Source organism: Parasteatoda tepidariorum, chromosome 4 (genome assembly GCF_043381705.1).
Source record: "Parasteatoda tepidariorum isolate YZ-2023 chromosome 4, CAS_Ptep_4.0, whole genome shotgun sequence".
In the NCBI taxonomy this organism is placed as follows: Eukaryota; Metazoa; Arthropoda; class Arachnida; order Araneae; family Theridiidae; genus Parasteatoda; species Parasteatoda tepidariorum.
In genome coordinates, this window is record NC_092207.1 from 16,375,796 (window position 1) to 16,395,847 (window position 20,052).

Sequence of the window (20,052 nt, forward strand, 5' to 3'; positions counted from 1 at the left end):
TATTGCCAAATGCAATTCTTTTCCAGAAACTCTAACTCACATACGCTTTAGATGAGAGGAAACTCCCCTAAGGTTCTGGCGACAAATTAACTACTATGATTCGTTAATTGCTATTAGTGGCATATGCCAGTAAAGTGATTGGGACAGTACAGGCCGAAAATACATAATTCAGCCAACCATTTCTGATATTCGAACCTCCGGCACCCGTATCAGATGCTCTGCCCTTGTCGAGTGCTCTAGTTGTGATCTACACTAACCCAGTAGAAATTTATTAATGGAAGAAAGTAAACTGCCATAAATTTGTTCTTAAAATGTCTAGAACAAAATACTTTATCAGGCAAAAAGAAAAAGAAATATTGGGTTGGATCATCGCATATTGTTTGTGAGCCAAGAAATTGTTGTTGTTGTCGTTTGACAAGTGCAGAAAAGTTAAAGTACAAGTCAAATGGGACCGAAGGCATGGAGCACAGCCCTGGCCACATCTCCGACTTTTTCGGTATAAAGGGTGTCATAGCAGCAGTTGAGGTCGATGTTGAAGAGAGTCGAGGCAGCAGAGATACAGTTGAAGAGATGCCTCGGATCCAGCTGAGTACTTGGGCAGTGCCTGCAATCTGCGTAGGTTCTAGAGCCGTCGAGCAAGATCTCCATACCTCTCATGTGCCCCATCCGCAATCTGCCAAGAGATTAAAAGTGATATAAGCATACCTTGCCTCTTATTATCTAACATTTTTACCCCACATAAAATTTTTACCTTCTGAAGCTCTTTGGAAGAAAAAACTATTTAAATTTGCTAATTTAAAAGTCATCTTTTACAGCAAATACAAAGTATTTGAAGTTTAAGAAATACTCCCTTGAGAATCGTTCAATTTTTTTACAAAGAATTCAGAATGTAACAAATGACATTAACAATGTAACTTCGTGCATTTGGAAAAATTCAAACCTCTCATAAACATTCAAAAAGATAACGAACGTTTCACCAAATGCTACATACCAACATAGTTACTTTTAAACATAATAGTCCTGAAGATCTAAACATTTCTCCAATAAGTAAATAAACTTGAAGAACCCATACTAGCCATGTGACAGGAGGGTGGGTTAGATTGGTCTTCGAGACTCTTCATTGGTCTGGAATAATTGGTCCCCAGACTGTACCAGATCTGAACGTTGTTTTCAAGCTTCTTCACTTGAGAGAAACCTGATAAAAAACAAGTTTTGCAGACCTATAAGGATCTCCGAAACCTATTTAAATCACGTTTTATCAATGGAGGCGAAGTTTTTTATAAACTGAAGCGCAATTATTAATAATGAAATTCAGATACTTATAAAAGAAATAAAGATATAAAATAAGAACCATGTTTATTCGCAAATATTGCCTATAAGTTGTTTTCAATTCTTGACTTCTTTTTTATGGTTTATTGGAGGTCAAAAAAATATATTCTCGTTGTTTATTATGAACATTATCTTGTTGATACCACACCAAATTTGAATCTGTTATTTTGTAAAATTTATTTAAAAAAATAAGTAAAGACATGAAAAACTAAGGGCTAATTCAGATTTAGCCCAAACTCACAGATATATAAGTTTCAAACCGTGATTTCCTGCTGGAAATAAGAGAGTTTAGGAGTTCCTGTGGTATTTCCGATTCCTATTCGTTTGGTGGATATTATGGTAGATTTTCCTGTTCTTTTAGCAACACAGTTTTCAAACCCTAGGTAATTGTCAAAGAAAAATTGCAAATCGCCTTCATCCTCTCTAGAACATTCCAAGCATGCCCTTTAAAGTTCAAATCTAAAACTCTAGTGGCTAATCCCTTTGAAGAAATCCTTAACTTTCGATAGAATTGTCGTCCATTTAAATAGAATCACAACCAATTATACATCTAAAAAAGGAAATATATGACTCCAAATTTGAAAATGTGACTGGTTCTATACCTCTCATTAGACACTGTGCTTAGCACCTCATTAGACATTAGAAGAATGGCATCAGTAGACTGCCAAAGACGTGGAGTATGCTGTCATCCAACCTGATGTCTGTCCATGCCATCAAACATTCTCTGCCATAATAGCTTCAGTCATTGGAGGACTGAGTCATTAGAATTTTTGCTCTATATGAAAATATGAACAAAAGATTCACTTCCTGTCCTGCATTATCCGGCCATTCTGGAAGCTTAGATGCAATGATTTGAAAAAGCATTATGTTGAACCACGATATAAACGGTACTCATCATGGTTTTAAAATTTCTTTTTCTCGAAACAAGTGCTGATTATTTTTTTTTTTTGAAAGAGCCTTCTACGAGTATACAAAAATGGCAGATGTTTACACTGGGGATAAAATAAACATAAATAAAATCGCAGCAGTCTTGTTGCTTTGCTTCTTTTTCAAGGGTTTTAAAGGCATGCAATAAAGTTTTGCTTACGGCATTTTATTAAATTGAACTTCATGCTTCTCAACGTTACCAAACAGGAATATAAAATCAGTTTTTTTTGTAGTCAGGAAGCCCGATTAATGGAGCAGACAAAGAACCAAAAAGAAGAAAAAAAATTCCATTCACTTTATAACAGATTTGTTTGATTAGATCAATCAAAGTTATAGTGAGCGGTCATTCGTATTCAAGACGCTAAATTAGTTAATTATAAACAAATATTAATTAAAAATAAATCAATTTTATTTACACCGATGACTTCTTTATAACATTTCTCAGAATTTTCGGGCATCAGTAGGCTCTCGAGTTTAAGGAAATTCAATAATCAGTCCACTGATGAAACTAAGTATAATATATCTCAAATACACTGTTATTTTCTAGTCCATCCTGACAATGGAAATGAAAGTCTATAGTTATATATATGTTCCATTACGACATTAAGCTTTATATATTGAATATAATAGAACACTACATATCAAAGACTTCCCTAAAATACATCAAACCATTCCCTTATCGGACTCTGAAACCCATTAGACCACGCCGTCCAATGTCCATCTCACAAACACTAGGCATATGGAACTGACCGATCATCTGGGCAGGCAATAAACCATTTCGTGCCATCGGGGGAGATTTAAGGGCGGCATTGTTTTACTGCGACGATAAAACCCCGTCAACGTGGCGAGAAATAGATCATAATTTAGCCTAATACCATGCCAACTATACGGAAGCGAAAAGAAGGAAAAAATTGATTGCCCAGGCTTTTTCCACCAAACCCTTTCTACAAGCGGTCCACCCTTAATTCCTTCGAAATTGGAGACTTATCTTGTACAGAAGGACAGACAGAAGGTCGTAGGGGTCGTTTTCTAATACTCGACCGAGGGATTTGGTATTGTCAACCTTTTTGCCTTTATGTTTGCTGCACTGATATTATAATGGTTTTTATTTCTTGTCTGTATTAGTTTCGAAAGTTATCTGAAATTTTGCTCATGGTTGTTGATCTTTTATATTTATAGGATATTTAATGAAATAATTGTGTTTTGTCCGAGGCATGAGAATTTTTTTCAAGTGCAGGAATAGGTATTTAATAGTTTAAAGAATTATTTGTATAACGCGGTATTTATTTAGAAATTTAATATATTCTATATTTAAAATTCATGATATATAGTTATTGTAGGCGCATAGCGAATTTGAGTACCGCAAGTAACATTAACCTTTTGGCTCACGTATCAGTACTTTATTTTATCTAAGTTTTTGGATTCATGCGAACCATTATTGTTAATACGCATTATATCAGCTCGGAATACAAACTGTTTATTGCATTATTGTTAATGAAATAAATAAACTCTTATTTAATTAGTATTATAAACCTTTACTTGTTTTAAAAAATATGAAGATGGTAATAAAAGTCGACATGTTTCGAGCGCTCATAACTAGGCGCTCTTTTTTAGGACTCGCCAAACGTGAAGAAGGAAATCAAAAGTGATTTGAAGCATTGACAACGTTACATTTTCTGTTTCAAATCACTTTTGTTTTCCTCATACTCGTTTGGTGAGTCTTGAGAACGGTCGCCTAATTTTGAGAGCTCGAAATATGTAGACTTTTTCATCTCCATATTTTTTGAAGCAAATGAAGTTTTATCGAATCAAGTATATTTTTCTACTTCAGTTTCTTGGAACTATTCATTTATTCAAAGCTACTATTTGTTTAGAAATCATCATTGGAACTAATATTATTATCGCAAATAGTTTTTCATTTCATATGATGGAGCCTAACACTAATAATCACAACTCTAAGGTAGAATAAGATTGATAGAGCATGCCAAAGGCAACAACTTTCTCCTCAAAATGTAGTTGGTAAGCAAAGAGAGAGCAGCGAGTGGGCATCTGCTTTTTTTTAAACTGTCGTTGAACAGCTGACCCAATTTTATGGGTTTACGACTACTAATGTTCAACTCAGTAGTCTTGTAATTTTGAACACAATCCAGAAGACAAGGGAACTCCTGGATCGAGTATTGGGAGAAGTTTGCCTTCGTGGAAGGCTTTTTGATGCAGCTAACCCACATTTGCGTTACATGGAGAGGAAGACCACAAGAACCTCCCACTGTTAGCCTGACGTCAAAGGGACTCTAACCTATGATCAGACGACCACTGAGGCTATTTCACGTCAGCGCTGTGGTTGACGCAAGCCGGGTGCGTATTCATATCAACCAGCCATTGCTGGGATTCGAATCCGAGTCACCTCATTGGAAGGCGAACGCTCTATCCCCTGAGTCATCGCAGCTCTGGGTACCTGCTTTGTGAAACTGGAGAATACATAAAAATAAATAGTGCGGGGAGTCCCTCCGCGCTGAAGAAGTTAAACTTCGCAACCTGCGACGTTAATTGTAGAAGAATCAGCAGTCGTAGAAGGATCACTAGTTCTATTCAACGACTCTTTTTCCTGCGCCGCTCGCTTCAGTGCTCTGTAATCACGGTAATATTGTGCATTTTTCCCTCGTGGACCTCTTGAACCAGTGGAAGTGCTTGTGGTTGCCTCATCGTCTCGCCCTGGAAAATGTATTTGTATTAATAATGTATGTGAATGCGTCATAATGTAATTTCAGAAGAGAAAACCTAACAATCAATTGATATTCACAAGAGACGTACCTTGACATAACCTTAAATCCGTCGCATTGTCCGTGGGATTGTTTTCACTCATTTTTTACAATTGTTATCCACTAAATTTGAAAATAAAAAATACTACCCTATTAAATTATATGTGTATCAAAACAAACTAAAAAAATATTTATAGAAAAACAATACTTTTATGACTTTTATTATTTTTATGCTAGTTAGAACCAAAACAATATGGAAATGAATGAGGGAAAACTGGATCCTACCACGTGATTTCCCGCCCAATAAAAATGCAGCGTTAAACGTTTAACGCAACCTTGTTGGAAGTCGCGTAAGAAGTATAACTTCAAGACATAATAGAAAACTAAAAATTTTATTATTGAAACTGTTCTAATGCTCGACCATGATCTGTAATTCAGGTTTTGCATTAGTGATGGAGTGAGGACAAATGTTTGAAGATTCCTGCCTTGTAATTAGCGTCTGCAGCTGCGACGGGATTCGGGTGCTTCTACACTTTTTTGGTGATTCGATGGGAGTCTCGTCAATGATTTAATTCTAAAAATCTGAAGAAAAAAAATTTCTAGGGGCAACAATTCAGAAGATTTGGAGGACCAAGCGAGGACCTCACTGCATCCAATCCATCCGTTTGTGTCCAAGATAGTTTAACAAAGCAGATAACCTCTCTTGTGGTCGCTCTTTGCTTTTTCAACCACATTGTATAGTCATGACTGAACTTACAATGTGGTTGAAAACCGTTCTAATCGTAATCGTAACCGTTTCTAAACATGCCTGCTCATTATTTAAATTTATTCTTATGAAACATCACAACTTAAGTGATCCAGGAGGCTTTAACTGTAAAACAGATAAGTAGTTTAGATAGCATGGTAAAAATGAATAATAAAAATGCCGACGAAGGAATAAGATAAAACATGTAGTATTTAACTTAAATCTGTTTTATTTCTATCACTGTTGAATTTTTACTGACTGGTGACTTTCAACTATGCTTTTTAGTAGATAAATATTTTTCATTTTCTATTTCTGTTGAATTTTAAATTGCTGAATTTTACAAAAGCTTGTTTTAAAAGCGTAATTATAAACAAAATGAAAATGTAGTTACAGACACTGATTTGAAGGCTATCCAAGTTCGTTATTGCGCTTACCTGATATAACAAATTAAATAATAGTATATGAAAAAAAGCGAGTACAAAAATCATTTTTTAATTAATAATTTATCTCAAATGTAATTTTCATTCGACAAATCTTTCGCACCTATATATTTATGAGTTAGACGAGGTGGAATGAGCAATTGGTGGAAAGCCAAAGTTTGAAGCTTTCAAGCTCTCACCCTACATAACACTCGACAAATATCCTTTAAAAAGCCGATTTATTTCTTTAAAGCATAAAAAAGAAAACTTTTTTTTTTTCTTTCTCGGGTTTTTTTGAAATCCTACCCAACTTAAGAATCTGAGAATTGCAATGATTTAGAAAAGCAGATGAAGAAAAAAAAATTGAAGGGGAAAGGGGTAAAATAAGACGAAAATGGAGGGGTGCCGAAATATTTTCAAGGGCGGAGAGCAGAGAAAAAAGGGATGAAGAGGTTATTATTCGCGGTTTATTGCACATCCCTGAATCGTTTTGGCTCAGTCGTAATTCAAGGGAAAGAAAAGGGTTGGAATAGGGCTATTTGCATGCATATATCTGCTTTCTACGTTCATATATCTGCTTTTTGCTCTTGCGAGATATGCGTGTAATAGAAGAAAGGATGACTTCTTGTGAGCTGATCACGGAGATCGCATTTTGATACGTCATTATTGTTGATGTTCTGCGTCGTTTGTTGGATTTTGCACACTTTTTCTTTTTTATATATCTCAGATTGTATAAAGGGGTTGAGGTAAGGGAAGGAAGAAAAAAACATTGCGCCTGAAATAATGCCTTTTAAAAATGAGGCCTCTTTATATGCGCAGATTTAAGCGTATTTTTGATATTTGTGGCAATGATTTTTTGGAGGGTAATTTTCTGAGCTTTTGCTTTTGATGCATTTTATTTTTTATCAATGGCGTGAAGAAACCCATATGGATTGAATTTGTTGTTATATCAGTGTTCAACTTCAGAGCCTTGTGATTTTCACCCCAACCCGGAAGACGAATGAAATTCGAGATCCAGCATTTTATATTCATTTTAAAACCGTCGTTGAAACTCAGACCCTATATGGGTTTACGACTACCAGAGCTCAACTCCGTAGCCTTGCAATTTTAAAACCGATCCAGAAAACAAGGGAGCTGGTCAAGTATGAGCACCGTAGCCTTGTAATTTCGTACCCAAACCAAAAGATAAGGGAACTCTGGATCGAGCATTTGGACAAACTAACTTTCGTGGAGAACTTTTTGATGGAACTAACCCGCATTTGCGTTACATGGAAAGGAAATCCACAAAAACCTCCCATGATTAGCCTGACGGCAAGGAACTCTAACCCATGATCCGTCCATTATTGAGGATATTTTACGTCAGCACTGTGGTCAGTGCGAGCCGGGTGTGGAATTCCTATCAGCCAGTCATCGCTAGAATTCGAACAGTGTTCACCTCATTTGAAGGCGAACACTCTATTTACCCTTAACTACTTTTTGATTGACTCATAGACTTATTAAATTTCTTTTTCTTTTTCTCATACTTTTCTTTTCATATGACCGCTCTTAATTTTGATCCAATTTACTTAAAAAGTTCATAGAATAAATATTAATTTTAGATTAATTCAATATTGTATCTGATCGTTTTGTGCATTTATTCGGTAGTTTATTCTCAATACTTCAGAATAAAAACCCCTCCCGCAACGAAAAAAAGACATATATCACTGATATACAAGTTGATAAATGTTTAATTTCAACGTTAATTGTATAAAATCTGTTAAATTACATACAAAATTCAATTTTCTCCTAGAAGAATTCTTACATATACCCATTAACCATGCCCATTTAGCTCGCACAACCTTAAAACAGAGTACAAAAATAGATTGATATAAAATTAAATATAATAAGTAAACGGTCCATAAGCTTATCTAGATTCTCGTGACCTTTATTTTTTATTCCTAACAGTTCGTCTGACCCCAGTGGTATAACCTCCCTCGATAAGTTTAAACAGTGATGATATTTTATATCGTTTGCTACAGAATGAAGCACGCTTCGGAAAGGAAACACTGTATTAAACTATGTTTCAAAAAATTTCGAACATTTTAACAACTGACTAAGCAATACTGTCCAAAACCCACTTATTCTACCTTCTAAATCTGAAATTGCTCTTCCATGGTATTTGGAGTAATTTTTCTCGGGTGCTTCCACAACGATCGGTATCATTCATTAACCTATTGTCAGTTTTCCGCACGGCCTATTCTCAAACATATTTCTCCGAGTCCCACGCTTAATTTCACTTTAACCGTTCGATAGGCCCTGGTAGATAACACCACCCCCCAACCTTAACACAGCCTCCACCCACAAAAATAAAAGTTGACTCGCGTTTCACAAGGATTAAGGAAGAGGACCCATATATCATAGGGACAAGATTAATTTGGGAACCGAATTATAAATCGATTAATAACGGAGTCGGTGAATTTTTACAAAAATTTTCCTTTGCTGAGAATAATTAATCATAGCGCGACATCTGTTGCGTACTTATCTGTTGTAGGAGAAACAAGGACGGATTTTGTCTAACCGTCCGCGTGCCACTTGTCTTCTTGGATTGTTGGTTCGCAAAGTATAGAATAAGAATGACACAAGATTTGACGGAATAGACTTTTTAAACTTTTTAAAAATTCTAAAACTGATTAGTCAATCTCGCAAAAAAAGTTCTTTTTTTCCATCCAAAGTTCAACAGGTGAATTGAAAAAAGAAAAAAGAAGCATTCAAGTGTGTGGAAATAGTAAAAGAATAAAAAAAAATTATTTGTAGAATTATTTGTTCCTACAATCTATGGATCTAGTCGTTCCTGCAATTTATGAAAAATTTAATTGCCTCTAATTGTAAACAAATTCCCTTAAAACCAAAAAAAATATTCAAAAGCTGTAAACAGTAAGAAAAAATGGACTACTTAGAATAATTTTTGATCTAATGATCGGATCTCTTCACGTTCTAGGACTCAATTCCAATGGTTCGAGGGGGTGACCTCAAATATGCAAATTAATATGTGCAGACAATATTTTAAGTTATGAAATCAGATACAAAAACATACTTTCTCTAAAAAAACATTTTTTTCTTTGACGGATTTGGTTTCTTGATCCCTAAAAGGTAGGGAGTAGCGCAATCTGGGAAATATGATCCCAATAGTTTTGCCATGAGAGCACTCCAAATTTTGGACCCCTTAATGTTAATTTTAATTTTTGCGTATTTCGCCATATCTCGAGAACTTTTTAAACAAACTGAAAAAATTTTGTTTTAAGCTATTAAATGCGTTAATCTATAGATTATCATACAGAAAAAGTAATAATTTTCAATGCATATTCATTATTTATTAATATTTTATTTAATAATAATCGAAAATTTTTGAATTGTAAGCTAAACAAATTTTGTATATTGTTTAAATAGCTCCCGATAAATTGAATTTTAAATTAAAATGTCGTATGTTTAAAATTTGATTTCTCAAGAACTATTAGATCCATTCGTTGAAATTTTGTATTTTGACTTACAAAATTACATTTTTTAAAATGATGCAAAAATTTGTATACATTACGGATCAAAGATTTTTCGAGCGTTATTTAAAAGAAAAGGGAAATCGTAAGCAAAAAAAAAAAATAAAAAATTAATTATCTTGCGAATTTTATAATTGTATGCAGGAACTTTTTAAATCGCTTAAAAACATCTTGAGATATGACAAAATACGTTAAAAAACCGAAAATAATTGCGGCTACTACCGATATTTTGAGGGTAAAAAATCTAAATCTGACAACAAAAAAAATTTGGCTTATTCAAATGTTTTTGAGTCCGATTTCGTATCCTCTGCACAAAATGAATTGAAAAACTATAAAAAATCACGTTTCATTCTTAATAATATAAACTATTTAGTCAATTAACCGAAAACTTTATGCTTAAACATCATAAAACTAAATAAGTTACTTTAAACATAACAACTCGAATTGTGAAACCTATTTTTAAAAGTGATTATTGCCAAAACAACACTGAATCTTAAATACAACTTAACAGTCAATCTTCATTTCAATGGGAGCACAATAATTAACACCAGGCACCATTTTAATTTAAAAATAAATTATAAAATATCATAACAGCTACGAAAATTATTTCAGAATTGATTATTAGTATCAATTCTGCTTTAAATTCTCCCGAAATGACTTGGGGCATTTTGAAAAATATTTCAAAACTGAATATTGGTATCAATTCAGCTTTAGATTCTCAAATATTCACAGCCATGGAATTGCCATAAGGTGCTTGCATGCAAATAAAGATTAATATATTCTTTACTGCTCCAGCGATAGTCTGTGTTGGGTCTTTATTTTGATCCATTGCTATCCTGCTTCTTATATTGGTTGGCAATAGAATATATCGTAAAAGTTTATTTTACAAGCTACGAACACTGATGCTATGCATTCGAGATGACCAACTTGGTTCTAATTCGATGCAGAAAGAACATTTCTTCCTTCCCTTTGCATCGAATGTATCCCCTTCATCAACCATGCGCGTGCACGTATTTCAACCCCCATATAATGCACGTTCGCTTTTTGCACGTAAAACTTCGAGTAAAAGATCCTGGATGCTTTTATTGGCGGACTATTAAGCATTTCGTACAGCAAACTGGGAGTGATTACATCCCTGTATAGAACGTTCGAAGAGAAGGGGGGGGGGTGATGGGACACTGGAACAGGATCGAATCATCCTTTCGAGTTGACTCTGCAAATTTTATGAACTGCGCCTCGGTTACAGGTTTGCTTCAACGGTAAAACGTGACGGTTGCGAATTTGACGTAATTATCGGAAAACCTTTCGAACAACACGTAGTTCGAATGGGGGGACGGGAATTTCGCAAATGAGTTTAAACGCAAAGAAATGGCTCAAGAGAAGTCTCCTGCCGAATTAAAACGAAAGTATTGCGAGTTGTTTCTGCCCCCCACCCCACCCCATATTAGAAAATTAAAGCTAATACTAATATAAAGACAGAACGCGCTGGTATGTTCTCCGATTTATTCGAATATTCTAGAAGGCTTTTCCTTTTTCCTGAAGACGAGTTGCGCTTGTCAAGTGACATAGAAGTAATTGAATCAAATCTTGTGTTTTGGTGATGGGAGCAATTTCAAGATTCTATCCATCTTAAAGAATCGTCTGAGACTGAGTGAAAATTCTACCATTTTCAATCTTTTTGGTTCCTCCTTCCCCCCTTCTATAAATATAATAACAAGGCAGAGCATGTAATGACAGGTCGGGTTTAAGAAAATTTCATTTTTGAAAAGGGATTTAAATTTGAGATCGCATTCCACCTCGAGGCTTTTGTTCAATTCACCTTTAAGTTAATAACTGCGTTTCTCATCTCTTGAGATAAGAGTAGATTTTTGCACTTGTCATCAAGGAAGTGTATTTGTTCGGAAGGGAAGTGAAAATGCTTTAGAAAATTTCCTAACACCCCACGCAAGCGGTTGATTATTTTGTGGACAAATAAAATAGATTTCTAATTTTAAATAAATAAACCCAGAAGACTGAAGCGGAAAAATGCTACCTGATTAAAAACTTCAATCGTTTCAGAAATAAACAAATGTGAAATAACAGTCGACATGTTTCAAGCGTTTCAAAAATGGTCAGTCATTTTCGAGACTTTCTTTTTTTTTAAAATCATTTTTGTTTCTGTACATTCACGTTTAGCAACTCTTGAAAATGGGGTCCTATTGTTTGAAGTGCTTGAAACATGTTGATTGTTATTTCATATTTGTTTAAGCGTTTCAAAAATTGGTAGCCATTTTTGAGACATTTTTTTTTTATAATCATTTTTGTTTCTTTACATTCGCGTTTGGCAACTCTTGAAAATGGGTGCCTATTTTTTGAAGCACTTGAAACATGTCGACTGTTATTTTATATTTGCTTATTTTTGAAGCGAATGATGTTTTCAATCAAGTAATAGGTTTCAAATTGGCTAAGAATAAGTTCTTAAAAATATTAACTTGCTTTAATGCTGCAAAATTTAGATTCCTACTAATTTATTTTATTGTTATCATAAAATGAAGCATGCTAATTTAATTTAAATAATGTGTAAATGGAATAAAATAGTGCTCTATAAAACCCCTACTCCGCTACTAATATTATAATTGCGGAAATAAGTTTGCACACAAAACCGTAGTAATGTATTGTCGGTCAGTTTATTACGTTTTCACGTAAAAACTAAGCAACAAATCTTCGAGATCTTGTGCGCTGATAAAATTGGAGGTCTAGCTAGCAAAAGAGTTGACACAGGCTAGGCTACAATTTACTCCGGAAAAATACTGTTTTGTTACAAAGTAAATCCTTACACGCAGAGAAAATAAAATCGTACGCGTGCGAAGCTGCAGGCAACTGTTAGTTCATTATAATTCGGTTTCATATATCAGAAATAATCCTAATAACTTAAATTTTAGTACAATTTTTACTTCATAGCTTCTTTTATAAATTATGTAGAATGTGGATAGATATATTTCTTTATATTATAAGATAGTATAATGCAAGGAAATGGGTACTATCTGTGTACGTTGATTATTCCATTCATGAAATGCAAAAATTAAAGTCGCCACCTGCTTATATGAGATCCACTATCATTGACCCCCATTTTCATTCATGAACCCCCAATTTTTTTTCACTTGACATGGACCACTTGTCTTTGACCTCTGGGGGTCGATATAGACCACATTGGGAATCACTGGTCTATACCATATATGTTTCCTCTATTTTGTTACTGTCATCCAATAGATGCATCCCCTATCTAGAGAAATTAAATTGCTCAATTTTTGTTTGTTGCTGTACCTTGTATGGATTAAAAAATTCATGAATAAAATTCCAATTCGGGAAAAAATCTAAACCATTTGATTAAAATTTTATTGAGGTTAGTTTGGATGATGGTCAAGGAGTTTGCTTCTTACCAAGAAGGTCCCTGGTTCGAATCGTACTTCGGAACTTGAGTATGGGAAATTTATAAAAAAATCACGTAAAAAATGGAATAATTTAAAAAAATCAAAATTTTTGAAGTTTTAGAAATGTGCAAACCAGAGGGTATACAGCTTCCATCATACAAAACATTATGCCGTACCCCGACAAACGGAAAATATTTGGTGTGAGCAGATATTTTCCGTAGGTTGAAGGAAATTTTTGTCAACGTGATTTTTTCTTCTCTGCATACAGATTATCTCTGCTGACAAAACTTTTCCGTAATAATCCAGATTTTTTTTTCCAGTGTACCAACTGAGGAATAATGTTCTTTTTCAAAACAACTTTTAACACGAGACTATGTAAAAGGCTTTCTTCTTGCCATTTAAGTCTGCTTGGGTAAAAAAGATGCATAAAACGATGGTTTCATATCCTCGTCTCGAAATTCGATTTTAAATGCGTTTTCGCGGATGAGCAACATTTGCATAAAAATCTGGGAATCCTAAAGCGTATTCTGGATGGGCAAAGCCTTTTCCGAAAAGATGGAAAGTAGCAACCTTCAGAACGAAAAGACGCGTAAAAGAAATATCTCTCGGAATCGACGATCCCTTAACTCGAAGGACTTGAAGGACGGGATTACGTCAAGGATCAAACGATATATTTGCATGGAGACAACGTTTTCCAGAAAAAGAGAGTTGAGAATTGGGAATCATGCAAAACAGATAACTGTCTTTATATCCCTCAGATGGACTCTTTGAGGTTGAAAAACTACAGTTTTCTGAAAGAGGTTCCCCCCCTGGTTTGAATCCTAATGTTGAATCATTTTTGGTGCTGGACTGCAAATGCGTCAAAGTACGTCAGCGAATTTTGTTGTTATCGTTTTTGGGAAAATGGCGTTATTCAAATTTTGATGACTGTTTTGTTTCCAAGAAGATTTTATTCATAATTCTAAGCACTTTTAATTAAAGATAAGATCAAATATTAAGTAAAATTATTCAAATTTTTTTTCCTCTTCGATAAATTTGAAGATTTTTTTTTAATTAGTTAAATGTTTATTTGAAATGAGTTTAGGTTATTAATTACTTAGAGGGACAAAAATTTTGCCATTATCGTTAATATTTTATCAAAAATTTTCATAAATCGTACATTGAAATTTTATATCACAATTGAAATTTCATTATCTTTTTTGGAAAAATGGCGTCATTCAAATTTTGATGACTGTTTTGTTTCTAAAAAGAGTTTACGCATAATTCTTAGCAATTTTAATCAAAGATAAGATCAATTATTAAATAAAATTATTCGTATTTTTTTCTCTTTGATAAATTGTAAGCAGTTTTTTAATTAGTTAAATGTTTACTTGAAATAAGTTTAGGTTATTAATTAATTAAAGTTACAAAAATAGTGAGATTATAGTTAATATTTTATCAAATATTTTCCTAAATCGTACATTGAAATTTCATATCATAATTTAATAACGAATTCATAAATTTTGTTTTTTTTTTTTAAACTAAATTATTAAATTTAAATCGTTAAATATACTATTGAATTCATCGCAACTAAAAATTATTTTCCCTTAATATTTGAACCAGAATCATAGTTATGAACTTTATTATTACAATAAAAAGACTGTTAAAATTTTATTATTTTTGAAGCTGATATTTAAAAATATTTTACAAAAACTTGAACAGCATATTTCTCATTAATTATCAATACAAAGATATGATAAAATGCGCTGAGAAAAAAAACTAGTCGTAGAAAAATAAGTAAACGTAAAACAGGGATGGATATTTTTAAAAAAATATTCACCTTTTTTTTAATTGAAAATTGTAAGTAAGTTGCAAGTAAGTACTTGTAAATTGTAAGTAAATTGTAAGCATTTTTTTTAATTAGTGAAGGTTTATTTGAAATAAGTTTATGTTATTAATTAATTAGAGTGACAAAAATTTTGCCATTATCGTTAATATTTTCATAAATAGTACATTAAAATTTCGTACCATAATTTAATAACAAATTAATACATTTTGTTTTTTTTTCTGATTAAGTTATAAAATTTACATAATTAAATATAGTATTGAATTAGTATCAGTCAATAATTATGTTTATTTAATATTTGAACCATATTTATGAACTTTAAAATTATAAAAAGACTGTCAATATATTTTTGGTGAAACTTTATTATTTTTAAAACTGAGATTTAAAAATATTTCACCAAAACTTTAACGTCATATCTCTTATTAATTATCAATACGAAGATATGGTAAAATGTGCTGAGAGAAAAAAAACAAGATGTTGAAAAATAAGTAAACGTAAAATAGGGACTAGGTAAACGTATTGTAGAGTACTTTGCAAATGCAATACATAGTACTAAGTACTGTAAACTTAATATGTGCTGTGTAAACGTGCTATAGACTACTGTATCAATATTAACTTAAATATTCATTAAGAATTTTAAATCAAAATAAATATTCCGAATAATAATGTCTACTCAGTACGTTAGCCTTTTAGCACCTTTGAATAACATAACCCATTCGTGTAGCGGAATTTAAACTACATTAAAACATTCAGCACGGTATTGTTGTAAATTTAAACTCAATTCAAAAGAGAAGCTAACTTCGGATTCAAATATGGGAACAAATTTGCCATTTTTTAATCGAACAAATAAACGGTCCTGCCACATATAAGGAAGTACATGTTCCTTTAGAATTAATAATTATTAATGCAATTTTTAAAATAATTTCTTGAATTGGGGTTAGGGGCTGTTAAACAAAAAATAACAATTTATTTCTACTTCTGAAAAACACAGCTTTAATGTATTCATTTTATTTCAAATAAATGAATGAAAGTTTTGAATGGAGGAAAAAGGAAAATACTCCAGACGCCATCAAGTAACAGTCCTGTTATATACTGAAAGACTTTCTCCGAAATAAGTATTTAATTTCAATAAATTACAGTAGATATAAAAATATATAAATATTAATAATAAATTAATTAAAAATCTACAAATAATGTTTTAATTGCAATTTTTTACTAAGTTCTTAATTTAACAAATCATTTAACTTCTTTCTATATAAAAATAGGTATAAAAAATTAAAATTAATGAAAAATTAATTAAAAACTTATAAATAATGTTTCTTTAACAATTTTTTAATTAAGTTTTTTTTTTTAACAAATCATTTAACTTCTACATAAAAAAATATATAAAAAGTTCGTAAATATGCTTAGTAGTATGACGAATCGCTGTTAAAATGTTTACAACTAGAGAAACGAAAGTATTTTGAGTAATTTTTTTTCAAAACCATAAAACTTTATGGAAATAATAGGTTGGTTAATTTTCTTCTTCGGAAAAGTAAAAAACATCTAACACCATGTTTTTCAGAATTTTCAAATTTTGAACCATTTCAAGAAAAAATTTCGAAATAAATTTTAAAATTAAATTTTCCTTTTCACAATAAGTATTTTTTCCATTTTAAGACTTTTTTTCTGTGTAATTGTGAAAAATTGTGAAATGAAAATTTGTACGTATTCGTTTAATTTCTGCTTAACTTGCCATTCCTTAAAAACGTAAAGTTCAATTTTTTTCCAAAAAAAAGCTTTTAAATTGTAGAAAATTAAATTAAAAACATTTTTAAAAAATTAAATACACATTGCTTTCAAATTGGATTTATTGGTTTAAATAAATAAAAATTTGAGTTGAAAGTTTTTTTTTTTTCTGATTAAATTTATATTTAAGTAACGGGACATCATTGTTCTTACATTTTAAAACTAAGGCTGCATAAAAATCACAAAATCGCGCTCAAAAAAGTTAGTTGATTGTGAACGACTAAATTGTAAAATAATTACAATAATACAATTTCTTGACAACTCTTTGAAAAACGTTATAACCAATAGATGGCGCCATACTTATTTAGAATACAATCTAAGCCACCTTCTCTTCAACATAGCATAGGAAGAACTACGAGTAGAATTATTTTAATGCTAATTATAAATAAATATTATTTCTCTTTTAAGAAAAATCGTTTCACTAATTAGTTTTGTTTATAAGGAATTAATGTAAAAGAAACTGATACAATTAATAAGCAGTAAATAAATAAAAAACAATTTACAACAGGAATTGATTTGGTTTGCAGTGGAGGAGGGAGGAGGATTATAGGGATTCATTAAAATTTTAATTATTAAAGGATTATTACGTAAAAGATTAAAGAGAAAATTGTATTAAAATTTGGTTTTAAATAATGTTTAAAAAAATTGCATCCACACTTATGTAATTCAAAGCATTGTTTACAATTTCTTTAGTTTTTATATTTAATTAATTGTTTTACCTGCTTATTATCTCCAATCTGTAGTAAAAATTTCACTTTTCTAATTTAAATACTAATTCAAAGTATCTTCAGAAATTTCTTCGTCATTAAGATAACTATTAAGATAACAATATAATAATAATAATGAAATTAATAACAATAATTTATGTGCCTGATCCAGGAGTTCCCTTGTCTTTAAGGTTGTGTTCAAAATCACATGGCTACGGAGTTGAACATTATCGTAAACTCAGGATCGGGTCGACTTTTCAACAGCGATTATAAAATAAGATTTCAAATACTTTATTAAAGTTGATTACATGAATAGAAAATATGTTAAAGTGTTCAATCAAAAAAGAATAACTTCTGACTAATTGATCGGATTTTTATGTAATTAATATTCAAGACTGTAATGAATATTCAAGATTTGGCGGTCACAACTAAATTAATTACAAAGTCGAATGAAAAAACTTTATTTCTCCGAATGACCTTTTTTATTCGTTGGAATTAAAATTTTCCATTGGGGAGCAAGGGGTTCTAAATTCGTTAATCGGGAGAACAGTGAAATTTTTTTAAATCTTTTATTGGTATCTATTACTATTTAATTTGATCGCATTTCCATTGCTATTAAAAGGACTCAAAAATGTTTGCATTTATTGAAGAAATTTGTCTGCCCAAAGGTAATTTATACAAAAATTGACATCAGAAAATATAAAATTGAACACGGATCCTAAGACTCCGAGATAGACCAGTATTTTTTCCTTTTCATCCTTTTTTATTTCACATCAGACTTTGTTTGTTGCACCATTTTATCATTACGCAATATCGTTTAATTTTAGCGCAATTCAGCTGATTCCAGATTCTGACTAATTAAACTCTGCAATCAGTTGAACTCATGTGAAAATGTAATGTTAATAATAAGTTATTACTTTAGGCCGATCAAACATTACGAACGCACGTGTAGGAGAGGTTGTTATTTGCTTATTTTTTTGCTGACAATGGAAAGGAGGGTATGAACACTGATTAAGTAAGATCCCCTTATATTCATTTTAATCCCTTTAAGAAAATTCCCTTATTTTTCAAATGGGGAAAAGGAAAACTATTGGAAAATTGTTAAGAAAAAGTTGGGGGAAGAAAATGAGAAAAATGATTTCTTCAGTGAGTTTCAAAATTTTATAAGATGAATTAAAAACGTTAATTTCGTTTCATGCAAAATTCACAAAAACATGCTTGCCGACATTTGAATGACCCTTTTTCTTTATTTTATTTAATATTGATTGGAAGATGTAAATTGGAAATTGAATTGGAAGATGTAAATCGTCAAATAAAAAATCTCATTTACAGTTGGGCTATTTCAAAGAAATAAAAAGTACCTGTTTTTACATTTTTAAGTTTATTTTCAATAATAATTATAAATAAGTCTATTTTTAAACGTCTTAGTACGCAAAAATTCAATAACTTTTTTGGCATTGTGTAACAGTTTTTTTTTTTAATTTTGTCATTTAAATTAACAATTTATTACGTTTTCATTATCTTTTTAAAATTATTTTATTATTACCTTCATAAGCTTTAGATTGTCCTCTTGCCTATTTAAATGCTACTTGCTTTTTTATCTCTCTTTGTTAACATACAATCTATCTCTCTTTGCATTTAATCCTGCAAACAATTTAATCTTGCTCTTTGCATGAAATTAATCTTTGCTATTTACTAATATTCTGGCAAGGCGTAAAGAAAAAAATGATTCGTCAAAAGCAAAAGGAAATGATAGAACTAAACTGGAACTTAAACGTCAAAAACTGGGGGTACAAAATACTATATCGCCTAATATTGCGTCAAATACAGGTGGTAAAATGTTAAAATAGAGCTCATACAGTTTAGAAACAATTATTATTATTGATGGTCTTAATTTTCGGTACAAAGAAAATTAATCGTCCCCTTTTCTCATTTAAATGATAATATAAATATCTATTTAAAATTCCCAATCGGCAAAATATCTTTATTTATTTTATTTTTTTTTAATTCCTTTTTTACTTAAATCATTTAACTTAAAAAAATAACAAAATAAAAAAATACTACCCATACCGCTCTAACGAACGCTCCCACATTGTAATGAAACTTGTTTACAAGACGAACACACGAGCGCGATCTTAACATCCACCATGGAGCTCAGAACATTACAGAATCACAAAAGATAGTCTCAAACCCAGAGTCCTCCGCAAGTCTCTTCACCTGATGTTGCCAGATTCATAAATTTATTTAACAAATACGATTATGTTAAACGTTATCCTTAAATTAGAAGTATAATCATTTACGATACTTATTTCTTTAACTAGTATTATTTTGTTTTGTCTTTTGGTAATCTAAGGAGCAAAAAAAAAGAAAAAAGCTAATTCTATAAGAAAAAAACTATAAAAATAAAACTTTAAGCAGAAAGAATTCTTTTTTTAGTTCAATTCAGTTAAATTTTTTGATGTGACATGAAACAAAAAAAAGTATGAAATCAACAAAAATATATCCATTTTTTTGTAATTTTTTAAGCCTAACATTTTTTTTGATACCTGCAGAAAGGAAGAGAGAAAAAAACTTTTCGCCGAGCAGCTCAAATTCTTGTTTTTTCTCCATTTC

At 31.5% G+C, this 20,052-nt stretch overlaps 1 long non-coding RNA gene across 1 annotated transcript; it reads right to left on the minus strand.

Moving 5' to 3' along the window:
• Nucleotides 1-312: 312 nt before the first annotated feature.
• On the minus strand, nt 313-19,604 carry LOC139425487 (uncharacterized). Its single transcript, XR_011636686.1, has 2 exons — nt 19,510-19,604; nt 313-673 (listed from the first exon to the last, which is right to left on the minus strand). It is a non-coding gene; the product is annotated as an uncharacterized lncRNA (long non-coding RNA).
• Nucleotides 19,605-20,052: the final 448 nt, after the last annotated feature.